A 15401-nucleotide genomic window follows, 5' to 3' on the forward strand; every position below is an offset into this window, starting at 1 on the left:
ATCAATGGGTTTGTAGCAGAAATGTGTCCTTTTCCTACATTCTGCAGAAGGGTGTCCCTCTTTCACATCTCAGACAGTTGGGAGGTATGCAACTAGCATTTGTATAATGTAAGGTCAACAACATAAGACTTTTTTTTTGCCAAAAAACAAAAAAAAATTAAATAAAAAACAAAAAAAACAAACAGAAGACTTCATGTTTCTCTCGGTACAGATTTTCTTTAGTCAGTAAAAGAATTTCCCCAGTTGATTTCACCTGTGACAGCAGAAACTATGCAAAATGTGTGCATTCTGATGCTTAGGCATGATTTCATAGATAATCAGCTGGGAATCTTTTGGTTAACAACTTGTATGAATCATCTGTGCTATTTTGCATATTACAAACACATATAGTGATGCCGTATTGGTGTAAACACCTGCTTTAACAGCTCGGTTGCACTTCCAGCACATGCATTAAGCTGGCATCCTTGCAACTTACTTATTAATAGCTTCCTCGGTGCTTATGTTGTGCTTTTAATCATCAACAGTGAAAAAGGCAAAGAAGAGCGTGTTAAAAGTGGAAATGTTAAATTAAACACTCATGGAAGGAAATCTGCTTCATGGGAGGAATATAAAGAGATTCTTTATACAAACCTTCAAAACATCCCTCCCCCCCCCCCTTTTAAGCCCATCTCAACTTCAGAGCAACCTGAAGGCTGGCATTCAGAGAACAAAATCCTGCTACCAGACTGTACCATGTAAACATCCCACAGGGGGAAAGGAGTTGCTTGGGAGACAGACTTAAAGTTTATAGAGGAATACATTTAACAATGAATACATTAAGACATTGACTGGATTGTAACAGTGTTTAAAGTGTGGCAACGGTAATATAGTCTGTTGTTTATCCCTGAATGAAAGACGCAACAGTACTGAAGCAGAATTAGTCATTTGCTTCCCAATACTTCTTGCTTTCGCTCCTTTGTCTGCATCACCCACTCCCCTCTCCTCCCTCATGCTGCCTCTATCTTTCCATCCTCCCCCAAAGCAAAGGGCACAGAACTTGGAAAAAACAGGCAACCAGCTGAGAAAACCAAAAGCATGAGAGGACTGCGGACTGGATGAGAAAATCTTATAGTCAGGTAAACTTTTTCCTTTAAGAAATTTTTGTCTTTTCAACGGTGTTGCTGGATCCATTTTGGTTCAATCTGTTTAAATTTGGGATCAACCTGCTATAGGTATGTTAAGAAAATGCCAACACAGCAAGAGACCCAGTCATTGCTACCTTTCCTGTTTCAAGTCTCTAAATACGGGCAATGTCAGACCGAATAAAGCACAGTGACTACAACTTCATCATTTTAAAATAATCTTTTACAGGGGGGTTTTGGATAGGACCCATATCCCTATTCTCTTGGGCTTCAAGCAAATCATTGCTTTGTTTATGCAATAATTGAGAAGTTGGATTAAAGTAGTCATGTAGTATGTCTGGTCCACCTTGCCCTCCCTAGCAACATATACTGTACATATTCTTTCACTCCCTCACTACTCCATTCAACCACAAGGAGTGAAGGAAAATCCTGTGTGGGCTAAAAGTTGCCAGAGTCACAGCACACCAAGGGTTATTGACATCCATGTGATGGCAGTGACTGGTCAAACACTGTCAGATGGAGTGAGTAACCTGTCCTTACATACCCGTTGATTGGCCCAGTGCTGCTAGATGGAATGAGTCACATGCTCCTCCATACTGGTTGATTGGCTCAGCGCTGCTAGATGGAGTGAGTCACATGCTCCTCTGTACTCGTTGATTGGCCAAGCACTGTTAGATGGACTGAGTCACATGCTCTTCCATACATGTTGATTGGCCCAGCACTGTTATATGGACTGAGTCTCATGCTCTTCCATACATGTTGATTGGCCCAGCACTGTTAGATGGACTGAGTCACATGCTCTTCCATACATGTTGATTGGCCCAGCACTGTTAGATGGACTGAGTCACATGCTCTTACATACATGTTGATTGGCCCAGCACTGTTAGATGGACTGAGTCACATGCTCTTCCATACATGTTGATTGGCCCAGCACTGTTAGATGGACTGAGTCACATGCTCTTCCATACATGTTGATTGGCCCAGCACTGTTAGATGGACTGAGTCACATGCTCTTCCATACATGTTGATTGGCCCAGCACTGTTAGATGGACTGAGTCACATGCTCTTCCATACATGTTGATTGGCCCAGTGCTGCTTGCTTGGAGTGAGAACAGAACAATGGGGGAGTGAAGGAAGTATAAACATGCAATGGATGGGGGTGGGGGTTATGAACTGGCATTGCAGGTCTGCTTTTAAATATATATTTTATTTAGAATTAGTAGCCAACATTTTAAAAGCATCTGTAAACGTTGTACTTCTTAGAACAAGTGTATATAACAAATCAGGCGAGATCCTGCTTTTGAGGACTTCAAAGCAAGTGTCCTTTAAAATTACGTGCAAGGAAAATTTCCGGTATCGCACACAGTAGCAATCAGATCATTTTAAAATGTCTTTTAAAATCACTTTAAATGCTATAATTGCTTATCACACCAGACAGATTGTCATGCTTTTTGCTATATTTTTAAATTCATGAAAACTGCACAGATATGTATGTGTTGGGGTTCATTTACCAAAACTGGAGGAGTTGTGCATGGCAACCAATCAGCTTTCATCTTCAGCTTGTTCAGTTAAACTTTGAAAATGAAAGATAAAACCTATTTGGCTGCTATGCACAGCTGCTCCACTGATAAATTCCCCTTATTGTATTTTATAGGACCGATTTTCATCAGAACATTGCAGATGGGTTTTTAGTCTTTATTTCTGCATGCCACTATTTAGTATTAAGATACAAAAAAAAAGCCCTCACCAAAACTTTAGTTACGACAGAGTGTAATCGTCAGCTGTTTTAGCCAATCAGGGAAGGGACACACAGGAAACCTGTAAATAACTGTACATGCTCCTGATGGAGAGAGTATATATTGGAGAAGTTCTGCCAACCGCACTCTTATGCTGCATACACACGATCGGAATTCCGGCCAAAAAAAAGACCGATGAGAGCTTTTCATCGGAAAATGTGACCGTGTGTATGCTCCATCGGAATTTAGCTGTCCGAATTTCTGCCAGCCAAAAATTGATAGCATGTTCTCATTTTTCCCGACGGAAAAACTTTCTATCGGAAATTCCGATCGTGTGTATGCAATTCCGACACACCAAAAATTACACGTGCTCAGATTCAACTACGAGAAGCTATTGGCTACTGGCTATTGAACTTGCCTTTTCTAGTCCCGTCGTACGTGTTGTACGTCACCGTGTTCTAAACGATCGGAATTTGGTGTGACCGTGTGTAGGCAAGACAGCTTGAGCGGAATTCCGTCAGGAAAACCATCAGAGCTTTTTGCATTAGGCTTTGTTTACATGATTGTAGTCCTTTCTGATGTAAGTCAATGAGAGTGAAAAAGCAGCTTAAGGCATTTTAGAATCAATGTAAAGTAGCTTGAAGCAACTCACACACTAATCAAAGGCAAGTCAAAAGCAGATAAATGCAACACAAATGGGAGTCAAAGAAACACAAAAGCATATTGCATATTGCATCCTTGTTAGGGTGACAATGATATTCCACCATTTATGAATTCAGGACAGCATAGTCAGTCTTATGTAAGTGTCATAGTCAGGGTCAGGCACAAAGGCCATTAGCTTTAGCAGTAGAGAGGCTCCCACCGACTAGTTGCATTAGTGCAGCAGCAGGGCACCTAGTGGATGACACAGGCTCACCTGAGGTGCGGAGTCTAAGCACTGTTTTGCTGCATGTTAGTACCAGGTTGCAGTCCTCAGGATTGCCCCACCAGGAGGTGAGCAAGTCGGGAATATATAACAGGTAGGGATCACGCAGAAGTGTAGTCAATAAACAAGCCAAAGGTCAGTAACAAGTGGTCATAGTTTGAACAAGCCAAAAGTTGGTAATGAACAGTAACAGAGATGGATGGCAGTAGGAGTGACAAAAGCATGCAAAGGCATGGCTTAAATAGGGAATTCATTGGAGGAACAAGGAGTTCAAGGTTTAGCAGAAGTCAAGGCACAAGGCAGGATTGTCTAATGGATCAGACAGGGTTGCAGGTTCAGACCCAGGTCCTGACAGTAAGCTGTACCCACAGAATAACAGCAGGGTACACTGGCATATCAGATAGTGACTATGAGTGTTGTCACTGTTAATAGACCAACTTATAACTTGTCATTGAGAGGATGGCCATGCCCTACCCCTATTTTTTCACCGAAAGCACTCGTTCTTACATACACACCCTAATAATTAGCATGCTGCCCAAAGGGTCAGGAGAGTTGAAGTCTGTTTAGTAGCCTGCAAAAATGCATTCTCTAATAGTTTGAACATGAAGCACAGTATTGCTGGACCTATTATAATGGTTTGCATTGTCATATAAAAACAATATGGCACTTTTTAAAAATTAAAACAAAGCATAAAGTAGACTATAGATGTTGTTAAAAGTAGATATACACTTTCCATAACATTATAGTTGTAGTATAGTATAATAGACAGTATATCTAGTATAATAACAATTTTTGTTTTCCATTACCTCTAGTAGGGGAGTGTACTTTTTTGTGGCATCCATGTGTCAGAACATTGTAATGTGCATTTAGCAGTAAAACTACAGGTCCCAAAATCCCTGAATGTTCTGCCAGCAGTAGAGGCATAATATGAATATTATAAAATAAAATGAAATGGAGTACTTTACATTTAGAACATACTATTGTTGCACAGGCCCAGGTTGTGGTCGGATGGGTGACGAGGCTGTTTGCCATTTTATTGGCAGATGGTAAGCATTGTCACTCCATCAGAACAAATGGTTTTTTGACACAATTACTTTGTATGGTTCTGTAGAAATAGGTCAGAAAAATCACAGTACACGTTGTTATTCTGTATAACCTTTTTTTTCTTTCATTTTTGCCAGTAGATACACTTGATTTAATAGGGCAGTAGAGAGGACATTATTATGTGGAGAAGGAGCACTGATCACAGGCTTGCCATTGCTTTCTATGGAGGACTCACTTCGCTCACCATTCCAGGCTCACAATCACAGACACTCCATACCCTGAAAGTGAGGCCTTGAACATTTAAATGCTCTTTTGCATTCAGCCTGTCCACCCACCACAGATTCTCATTATAAATAACGCAAATCTGTAGAGCACACGCTGGTGAGTCTAGGCAGACAACTGTGCCCAGAATCACTAAATTACAACATCACCTGTATGCAGAATAAGAAATCTTGTAGAAAATGATGTATTTACTGTGAAGTAGGTAAAACACAAAAAAAAGAGGCTTCCAGGGATTTCTGCTATGACTAGAAAACAGAGATCGTCCATAACTATGGCATTATAAGTATTTGGTAGAAAAAAACTGTTTCAATAGCAAATCTACAAAGAGATTTATAAATGAATGCTACTCCCCATCAATCACTCGTGAAGATAAAAGACTCCAGCCTTGTCTGTGATGCTGTGTTTACGCTCAGTTTGAAGCTAAGTCTATGTAAACTTTAAAGAGGAGGTAGCTATCAAAATACTTCATACCGTAGTTTATGCTGGCCAGGTAGTGATCACTCCCTGCTGATGCCAACATGACATTATACTTATTTGTATGAACTACTGTATTCTGGCTAAGATTCTACCATTCCTACATAAACAGATAACAGTAGCCAAAAGCAAACAGTACGATATGCATGACGATTGTGGCAAAATGACACAAGAACGGTCAGCTGCCAGACCACTTTACCCCTCCAGCAGCTGTCTGGGCAGTCTAGTACGTGATTCGGAGCAGCACACTCAGCTTTTTTTTTTATTATTGTACTGTACACTTTAAATAAGTTTGTGCAACAAACAGCTCTGCTGTACACAGGGTAGGACTTAGGGTGGTGGGGGCCCTTGGGCTTAAGTCACTTTCAGGCCCTACCTTCTATACATTACTTTAAATAGAACAAAATGATACATACACAAGCTATGTATTAGAGCTACACAATTCAGGATAAACTGAGAATAAAAATAGATATCACGATTCTGAACAAACAACTAAACAAAATTACATAATTTATGTTAATTGCTGAAGTCTATTAAAAATGTTAAATTACTCAGAATTATAAAAAAAAATGGGTTTGAATGAATGATTCAATTCCTCAATCAAATACACTTGTTTCATAGATGAATCAGCATTTAGGCATTGATGACACGTGGCCCTAATACGCACTGATACATGACACTGATGACAGATGACATTATTACGTGGCACTGATGACAGATGGCACTAATACCTGACACTGATGACAGATGGCACTAATACGTGGCACTGATGAAAGATGGCACTAATATGGGGCACTGATGACACGTGACACTGATGACAGGTGGCACGTGACACTGACAGGTGGCGCTGATGACAGATGGCACCGATACGTGGCACTGATGACATGTGACACTTCCCCAATGCGCGCCCTCGGCTAGTGGCCCCCAATTGCCAGCAACTCCCTCCTGGCAATTGGCATCCATGATGTAGCCATCTTTCCACTATAGAGCGGATGCCTAGTGGTTTAAAATGTAAGGAAGATACGGTATTTAAAACGGAAACAGGCGGGGACCCATGGGCTTGAGCCCAGTCAAGCCCTATAGTAAGTCCGGCCCTGGCTGTACAGTACCATTTGATTCTGTATAGTGCGCTGCGATAAAATGCAGCATGTCTGCATTTTATTGTAGCATTGTACAGCACAGCTCTGAGCTGCATTGCAGTCTGAATGAGACACTTAAAAGTGCACACTCTATGTTGTGATGCAATAAGGTGGCTGCCCCCTCAGAGCAGTGGTCATCAACCCTGTCCTCAGGGCCCACTAGCAGGCCAGATTTTATGCATTACCTTGGGGAGGTGCAGACTAGAATATTGCAATCACTAAGTAGCAACTGATATCACTTGTGATGTATTTCAGTTATTTTGCAAACCTGGTCTGTTAGTGGGCCCTGAGGACAGGGTTGCTGACCGGTGTACTAGAGGACATCCTGCCTCATTGGAGTTGGGCCTCCTCCTCCTCTCAGGCACCCTAGTACAGTCAGTGACCTCATCATCCCCTCCCTCCTCGTCACTGGAGCAAACTTGGCAGTATGCTGTAGCTGGGGGAACGTGACTGCCAGTTTCTTGTCCTTCTGTGGCACTCCCTCTCCCTAGGCTCTTGTTAATCCCTTCCTCAACCTGGGAACCAACATCAGAGCCTTCAAATTGCTGAACATCCTCCAGCAGCATGTACCCGACACTGTGGTTGAATAATTCTGGGGACTCCTCCGTGCATGACGGTGGGGCTATGGAAGGAGTGACTGTGGACAAGCAGCTGGTGGAATTGGCTTCTTCAGCAGCTGCGTTCTGTTTGAGGATGCCCCACAGATGCTCAATAGGGTTTAAGTTTGGAGACATGCTTGGCCAGTCCATCACTTTTATCCTCAGCTTCTTTAGCAAGGCAGTGGTCATCTTGGAGGTGTATTTGGGGACGTTATGTTGGAACACTGCCCTGCAGCCCAGTCTCCAAAGGGAGACTGGGCCGCAGGACAGTATGTCACAGTACATGTTGACATTCATGGTTCCCTCAATGAACTGTCGCTCCCCCCGGTGCCAGCAGCACTCATGCAGCCCCAGACCATGACACTCCCACCACCATGATTGACTGTAGGTAAGACACACTCTTTGTAATCCTACACCTGGTTGCCACCACACAAACTTTAAACTTTCTGAGCCAAATTATTTTATTTTGGTCACATCAGACCACAGGACATGGTTTCAGTAATCCATGTCCTTAGTCTGCTTGTCTTCAGCAAACTGTTTTCCGGATTTCTTGCGCATCATCTTTAGAAGAGGCTTCCTTCTGGAGTGACAGCCATGTAGACCAATTTGATGCAGTGTACGGTGTATGGTCTGGGCACTGACAGACTAGCCCCCCACCCCTGCAACATCTGCAGCAATGGGAGCACTCATATGTCTATTTCCCAAAGACAACCTCTGGATATGACGCTGAGCACATGCGCTCAACTTCTTTGGTCGACCCTGGCGAGGCCTGTTCTGAGTGGAACCTGTCCTGTTAAAACACTGTATGATCCTGGCCACAGTGCTGCAGCTCAGTTTCAGGGTCTTGGCAATCTTCTTATAGCCTATGCAATCTTTATGTAGAGCAACAATTATTTTTTTCAGATCCTCAGAGTTTTGCCATGAGGTGCCATGTTGTGCCATATTGAACTTCTTGTGACCAGTATGAGAGAGAGAGAAAGAGCGATAACATCAAATTTAACACACCTGCTCCCTATTCACACCTGAGACCTTGTAACACTAACAAGTTACGGGACACTAGGGAGGGGACAATTTGGACATTTTCACTGAGGGGTGTACTGACTTTTGTTGCCAGCGGTTTAGATATTATTGGCTGTGTTTTGAGTTATTTTGAGGGGACAGCAAAATTACACTGTTATACAAGCTGTACACTCACTACTTTACATTGTAGCAAAGTGTAATTTCTTCAGTGTTGTTACATGAATAAGTATAATAAAATATTCACAAAAATATGAAAAAATATTAGGGGTGTACTGACTTTTGTGAGCTACAGTATATATATATATATATATATATATATATATATATATATATATATATACACGCACATACACACACGACTGTATATATATATATATATATATATTTATATTTATTTATATTAATACACTGCCTTCACGGACTGAATGTCAAGTAAACAGTGAATATATATATATATATATATATATATATATATATATATATATATATGAAGAGAGAGAGAAGGGTAGGTGGGACATATTTGATACAATTGGGATGAGGTGCGCTGTCAAATTTTTGCCCGACCTGGTTCTTCCCACCCTTCCATATATATATATATATATATATATATATATATATATATACACACACACCACACACACACAGACACGCACACACTAGACTGACTATATTATATATATAAAATATACTGCCACTAAATGAATAACCTGCCTGCTTAATCTATCTCAAGCTATCTCTCTGTCCACGCCAACAACACTACACACAGCCACCTTGTAAGCCGCCTTATATAGTGTGGGGCATGAATTTAGTCCCCCAAGTCATGATTGGCCAAAGGTACCCTGCCTTTGGCCAATTATGGCTCTCTCAGCACAGTGCTCTGTGATTGGCCAAAGCATGCAGTTCAGGTGCATGCTTTGGCCAATCATCATACAGCAATTTCACTGTGATCTCGCAGTGCATTATGGGGCATTCCACGACACTCAAATTTTCCGTGAATGCCCCATGATGTTCACTGTTCTGAACACCCGATGTTCAAGTCGAATTTATGTTCGACCCAAACATCAAGCATATCCCTAGTAATGAGATACCCTGGACATTGGGCTTATTTACCAAAGCTGGAGAGTGCAAAATCAGGCTCCCTTCTGCATAGAAACCTCAGCTTGTTCAATTAAGCTTTGGCAATAAAACCTGGAAGGTGATTGGTTTCAAAGCAGAAGTGAGCTAGATTTTACACTCCACCTTTAGTAAATAAACCTCATTGTGTTGCTTTTCTAATTGAATCTATGCTGCCGCAGAACACAGCAGACACTACACAGGGCAAGCTGAAAGGAAGAGGAAACTTTATTAACGGACTTAGAATACTGCTTCAAAAGCATTAGTGTTATCTACTTTTTGAAACAGTGGGAATTCGCAAATAGCAGTAAAGGTCCAGCTGCAGAGACTTAAACTGTACATTTTTATAGGGGAATGGAGGGCCTGAACATAGCATTTTATACTAATATAGAACTCAAATATCTGTATCTGCCCAATAGATGACCAACAAAACTGTTAATTATACACTTATAAATTACAATAATCTAATATATTAGAAGTATTCCTTTAGTTAGCAGCTTTTTGTTAGCACCATTGTAGTGGGTGTATTTACTTTTGCAACTATAAAACATAAACAAAGCCAATTTATGAAAGGTCATACTACTAAATAATTCATTGTTTATTTTCTAATGGAAATATTCACATTTTATGGCATTCAACAATTTAATAATTTGTTCAGTACAGTTTACTCAGAATTTTGTTAACATTTCAACACTGTAAAAAAAACAATCCAGCAACATATATTTTGTGTATAATGTGTAGCAATAATTAATGTTTTTGTGCACATATAGTTCACTAAATATTTTGCAAAGGATTTTAACTGCCCTAAATAAAAATATAGTGTAAACCAACATTTTAAATGTTAAGACTCATTGCTTTTGATAAATTTTACCTAATAGTTATCGTAAATTCTCAGCTACTTAAATAGTTATTGTGACCGAACTGTGAAAAGACAGTGTGAGGCCCTTCTGTGTAAATGGTTGTTAAACGGACACAGGGTTCACATGTATGCAGAGTGCCTGACTCTGGACTTCAGTATTGATTATAAGTGGAGAAGTCTGTTTTTACCCCTTTTTCCAAATTTTGGTATGCCTGGATTGGGCTCCGGAATTTGTAGATTTCAAAATGCTTTCAAAGGGAACAGCATTCCAATCTAGTTTTCAGGCTTTGTTGAAGACCAGCAGGGTGTGTGTCAAGGTGCACGCAACCCTTAAAATGAAGGCTTGGGAATAGCTCAGGGGATTTAGCCAGGAGGGAGGTGTGCTCCAGTTGGAAGACAGGTGTGTGATCCTGTCTGGAGACAGAGGTGCTTTACTTGAGATACTGCATTCCATGTTGGAAGGCTTTGATGTCCATTGGACTGACAGAGTTAGGGAGATTAAACATGTTGGGGTGAATGCGAGAGAGCTGGGACAACTACAGTCCGGGGAACTGAGGGAATCTTAAAGTTTCGGAGGAATGAGAGAGCCTGGGGTGTCAAGAGAACCCCTATCTAGAGGAAAAAAAGTGGGCCTGGGCAGCTCGGTACTGTAATCAAGGCTGAGTGAGCCAGGAGAGCTGGTGAGAAGGTCTGAGAGACCAGTGACAAGAGCAGTAGTGCTGCTAAAGGGGGAGCCACGTGGCTTGGCATTTCTGTTAGCTAGTTTGCTGTTTGAAATTAAAACCCCTGTGTGGAAAAACCTGTTGTAAATTACTTTGCTTTGACTTTTCACAGTTCGGTCTGGAGTGCGCTCGCTAAAAATACACCTACCACTGAGCTAATCACCTCAGATCACACTACTTGTAGGTTTGCATTATCAATGTAAATGTCAATATTCTATTTAATGGTTTAACAAAACACAATAAGAAATTGCGCAAAAATTCCAGCATTATACAGTAAATTAGACCCCCGGGTAGTAGAGAAGGACCCTATGGTATTATTTTACCCTAAACCTCATGCCTTCAATATTGGTGGAGTACCCTGCGGTGGTGGGGGGGGGGGTAGTATTTAAGCCTCCCCCTTGCACGGCACCTTGTCCTCAATGTTGAGGGTGCAAGGATCTCACCCCCACATCTGGTCCCACAAAAGGTATGTGGGGGTCTGCAGGGAGGGCACTTATCAAATTGTGCAAGTTCCTTTAGTGAAAAGGGAGATATCTGCTGTACTCCTTTTGGTATGACTAAGGGCTCTGTATAAACACTTTTTGCATCTAGACCAGAGGACCTTAAACATTAACAAAAAGGACAATTCACCATCTCTGAGACTGATTGGTGGCAGATGGCAGAGGTCAGTGGGAGTAAAAAAAATACAGTGGTATTTAAGATTTCTGAGAGTAAAAAATACCCTTATATTGGGGGTTAGTAGGAGTAAAAAAATGACCCTGCATCAGTGTGAGTAATATATGCCCCTGCAGTTGAAGCAATAATTGCTTGTGTCAGTGGGAGAAAAAAGCCCCTGCTGTTCGTGGTCAGTAAGAGCAATAAATGCCCCTGCTGTAGTGGTTGTAAAAAAATGCCCTTAATCAGTCTTCAGTGGAAGTAATAAATGCTCCTGCCATCCTGATAAGATTAATAATAGCCCCTATTGTAGTGAATTTATAAACGGGATTGGGAGGAATAGTTTTCCTGGAGCAGTGATCAGTAGGAGGAATACATATCATTGCATCAGTGGTCAATGTGAGGAATGGTGCCCCTTCATTGATATCAGTGGGATTTGTAAACTCCCCCAGCATTGGTGCTAGTGGGAGTAATAAAAACATGTTCCCCTCAGCATATATGTCAATGGGAATAAAAAAACAAAAAAAAACACTGCCAACATTTGTGTCAATGGGAATGAAAAAAAATTTTTTTTTTTGTTCATTCTAAACACTGTATAGTTGTGTGGATTTAAATTCAGTGGAGCATTGGGACAATTATCTATATTCAAACTGCCTACATCCACAGTGACTCTCTTAAGCCTCGTACATACGATCAAATCATCCGGGAACTGTGTGATAGAGTGTTTGCCTAAAATCCGACCGATAGTATGCTCCATCAGACAATTGTTGGTCAACTTTCTGCCAACAAATGTTGGATGGCAGGCTACTAAATTTTTGGCGGACAGCGGTCTGTTGCCAAATTTTCCTATCGTGTATACACAAGTCTGTCACACAAAAGTTCAAAGTACAAACACACATGCTTGGACTTAATGCTCACCAAACATGACATTAGCAGAAGGTGCCCAAAGAGTGGAGCCCAAGAGCTGAAATTCCACGTAGTATGTCCCTATGTTCGTGTTTGTTGACCGACAATTGTGTCCGTTTGTATGCAAGGCAAGTTCACGGCACATGCCCTTCGGGCAAAATTCTGGCACTTTGCGGAAAATCCGATCATGTGTATCAGGCTTAAGTTTGTGGGAAATCTTATGGGATTAGTCCTCTATCATCACAGTATAGTACCATATTGAGGTTCATATTAACCACTTTAATACTGGGCACATTCACCCCCTTCCTGCCCAAGCCAATTTTCAGCTTTCAGTGCTGTTGCATTTTGAATACCAATATATTATTATGCAACATTGTACCCATATAGATTTGTTTTCCCCATATAAATGCAGCTTTCTTTTGGTGCTATTTCATCCCCACTGGGTTTTTTATTGTTTGCTAAATATTAAAAAAAGACCAAACCTTTAAAAAACAAAACTTTTTTTTACATTTCTATTATAATATTTTGCAAATAAGTACATTTTCTCCTTCACTGATAAGGCAGCACTGATGGGCACTGTAAATAAATAAGAGTGCCGCGCTTAGGACAAAAATAAGGTAAAGGTTGCAGCCTCCCCCGCAAACACTCCCCCCCCCCGTGGGGGAGCTTTTAAAGATAAAATAAACAGGAAAAAAGGGGGTGGGTGGCGCTACCTGTATACTGAAGAGTGATCTGGTAGATCACTCTTTACCCGCTCCACAGTCAGGTTAGATCACAGTGATAAAATAAACCACCTTAACCTGTCCCAGAGGGTAACAGTGGGTATACTATCCACCTAAGTGGGTAACGTTATCAGCCCAAGACCGAGGGCTCCCCCTGCAAGGGGGGTTCAGCTCCTACCAACTAAATTGATGGTGTAATAAACCCAAAACAGATATGAAATATAATACAAAATATTACCTATACCCAAGTGAAGTGAACTCCTATAAGTGCACTTTGTATAAAGTCCAGGCTCTAAAGAGTATATATCTAAGCAAAAAATGTCCAAAAAAATATATATTAATGTACCAGATAGTCCAATAAATATCCCAAAAAGTTAATCAACAAAGTGCAAGCCAAAAAACTAAAATAGCAATTGTTGCAGGTGACTTTGAGCACTCACACAACGACTGTTGACTTGCATGCTCCCCCTCTTAGGTCCCCACTCACCAGCTCCTGTAACCTCTACAGGGGTAATCCGCATGTATATCCACAATGTAGACCGATATTCACAGGTGTCAGCTTCTGCAATCACTCTAGCGACTTTGTGATCTCCAGACAGCACCAAGTCTAATTGGGCATATTCCTTTCCTTTAAGCTGATTTTCACTTCTAGAGAGTCCGCTCCACTCCCTCGTCACACGATAGCCATAGAATTAAATTCTGTTTGTGCTGCGGATAATGAAGACACCAGCGCTGAGGACAGAGGGGTTCCAGACCCCTGACTCTGCAGGGTGTCACACCACCTACTCAGCGCTCCCTCCCAGCAAACATCATGTCACTGTGAAGATCCTTGGGATGTGTAGTCTTACGGTACATGGTGCATAGTAATGGCCGGGATAACAGTGCCAACTCAGAAAACAAATTCCTCCCATGGACACAAACAATAGTTCAGCAAAGAACAATATCCTAGCAGATGTTTCAGTTACTACTTATGTGGCTACTTTGAGAAGGATGTAATCTAGCCAGCCTATGCTATCCTTATGAAAGAGCAGGTCTACTGAAGGTAATATATAGGCTTTCCTATGAGTAATGGTAAAAGAGTTCCACATTGCAGATCTGATGTTCTTTGCTAGCTAGTTGGAACTCAAACTGTAATCTTTTTGGTTGTAGATAAACCAATAGGCTCCTAATGGTGAAGATCTAAGGTGTATGAGCACAGTGTTCAAGCAATACAGTAAACTGTTCTTGGGGTAAAGATGTCTGTGCACAATGTTCTGTAATAGTGGCAATGAATAGATAAAAGGTTGAGTAATTTGCCCTCTCACCAACAACCAAGTCGATCTGAGGTCTTCTAGACAGGAACACATGTAGCGCTACTCGGGCAGCGGATCTGCTGTCTCGGTCTTCCGAAGTGAAACTTGCCCCACGCACCCACACCGACAGGCAGGTGATCCAAGTGATGTTAGCGACCGGATGTCTAACAGCGAATAAGAGAGCTAGGCCCCTTAAGCCTCGGGGTGGAAGTAAGGCTCCGCGTGGTAGGCTGTGACCTCTCCCTGTTACACAGAGGTCCGTCTCGCATCAGGCCACAGAGGAAGAGAGTTTACGTGGGCTTCTCGCTCCTTTTATGGTTACTTCCAACAACCTTCATGTCACTGTGAAGATCCCGTTATTGTGTAGTCTTAGGGTACATGGTTGCGTAGAAGTTGCATGGTTGCATAATCTTGGAACTAGCTCTATCCATACTTCTTCCTCTGTGAGATCAGCTTCTATCACCACTTATGGACCCTGCTGGTCCCAGGACAACTTGATGGTGGCTTTGAGGCAGGCTCTTTCCCAGGGCTGCATCACCCTCTCTTGAGTGTCTAGTCGCCACAACCTTCCCTCTCCTTCGGCAAGTGCCTTCTTTTCTTGCAATACCCTCTGAAATGCTTGCCTGAAGTGAGGATGGGTTTTTCCAACAGGGGCACCCTCTACGGCCAAAGGAGTGAGTAGCCTTCTTACCAGATTGGTATTAGTGCCTATCAGCAGGGAATTTTGGCCAGCTCCAGGTGGTCGAGGACATACAACTGCTAACGTGTCGAAGGTCTCTGGCCTTCCGGCTAG

At 41.8% G+C, this 15401-nt stretch overlaps 2 protein-coding genes across 3 annotated transcripts in view; one reads left to right on the forward strand and one right to left on the reverse strand.

Moving 5' to 3' along the window:
- The window catches only part of CDH23 (cadherin related 23), a 1769196-nt gene that overhangs the window by 385568 nt on the left and 1368227 nt on the right, over nt 1-15401 (reverse strand). The gene's annotated exons all lie outside the window — the stretch shown is intronic.
- CUNH10orf105 (chromosome unknown C10orf105 homolog) overlaps nt 760-15401 on the forward strand; it is a 59982-nt gene continuing 45340 nt past the window's right edge. The window contains exon 1 of the mRNA XM_077454576.1: nt 760-1115. The gene's annotated coding sequence lies outside the window, so the exon portion shown is untranslated. The remainder of the gene's footprint in view (nt 1116-15401) is intronic.

The sequence above is a fragment of the Lithobates pipiens genome, unplaced genomic scaffold (genome assembly GCF_037356315.1).
Source record: "Lithobates pipiens isolate NorthernLeopardFrog02 unplaced genomic scaffold, aLitPip1_a1.2 Scaffold_25, whole genome shotgun sequence".
NCBI lineage: Eukaryota > Metazoa > Chordata > Amphibia > Anura > Ranidae > Lithobates > Lithobates pipiens.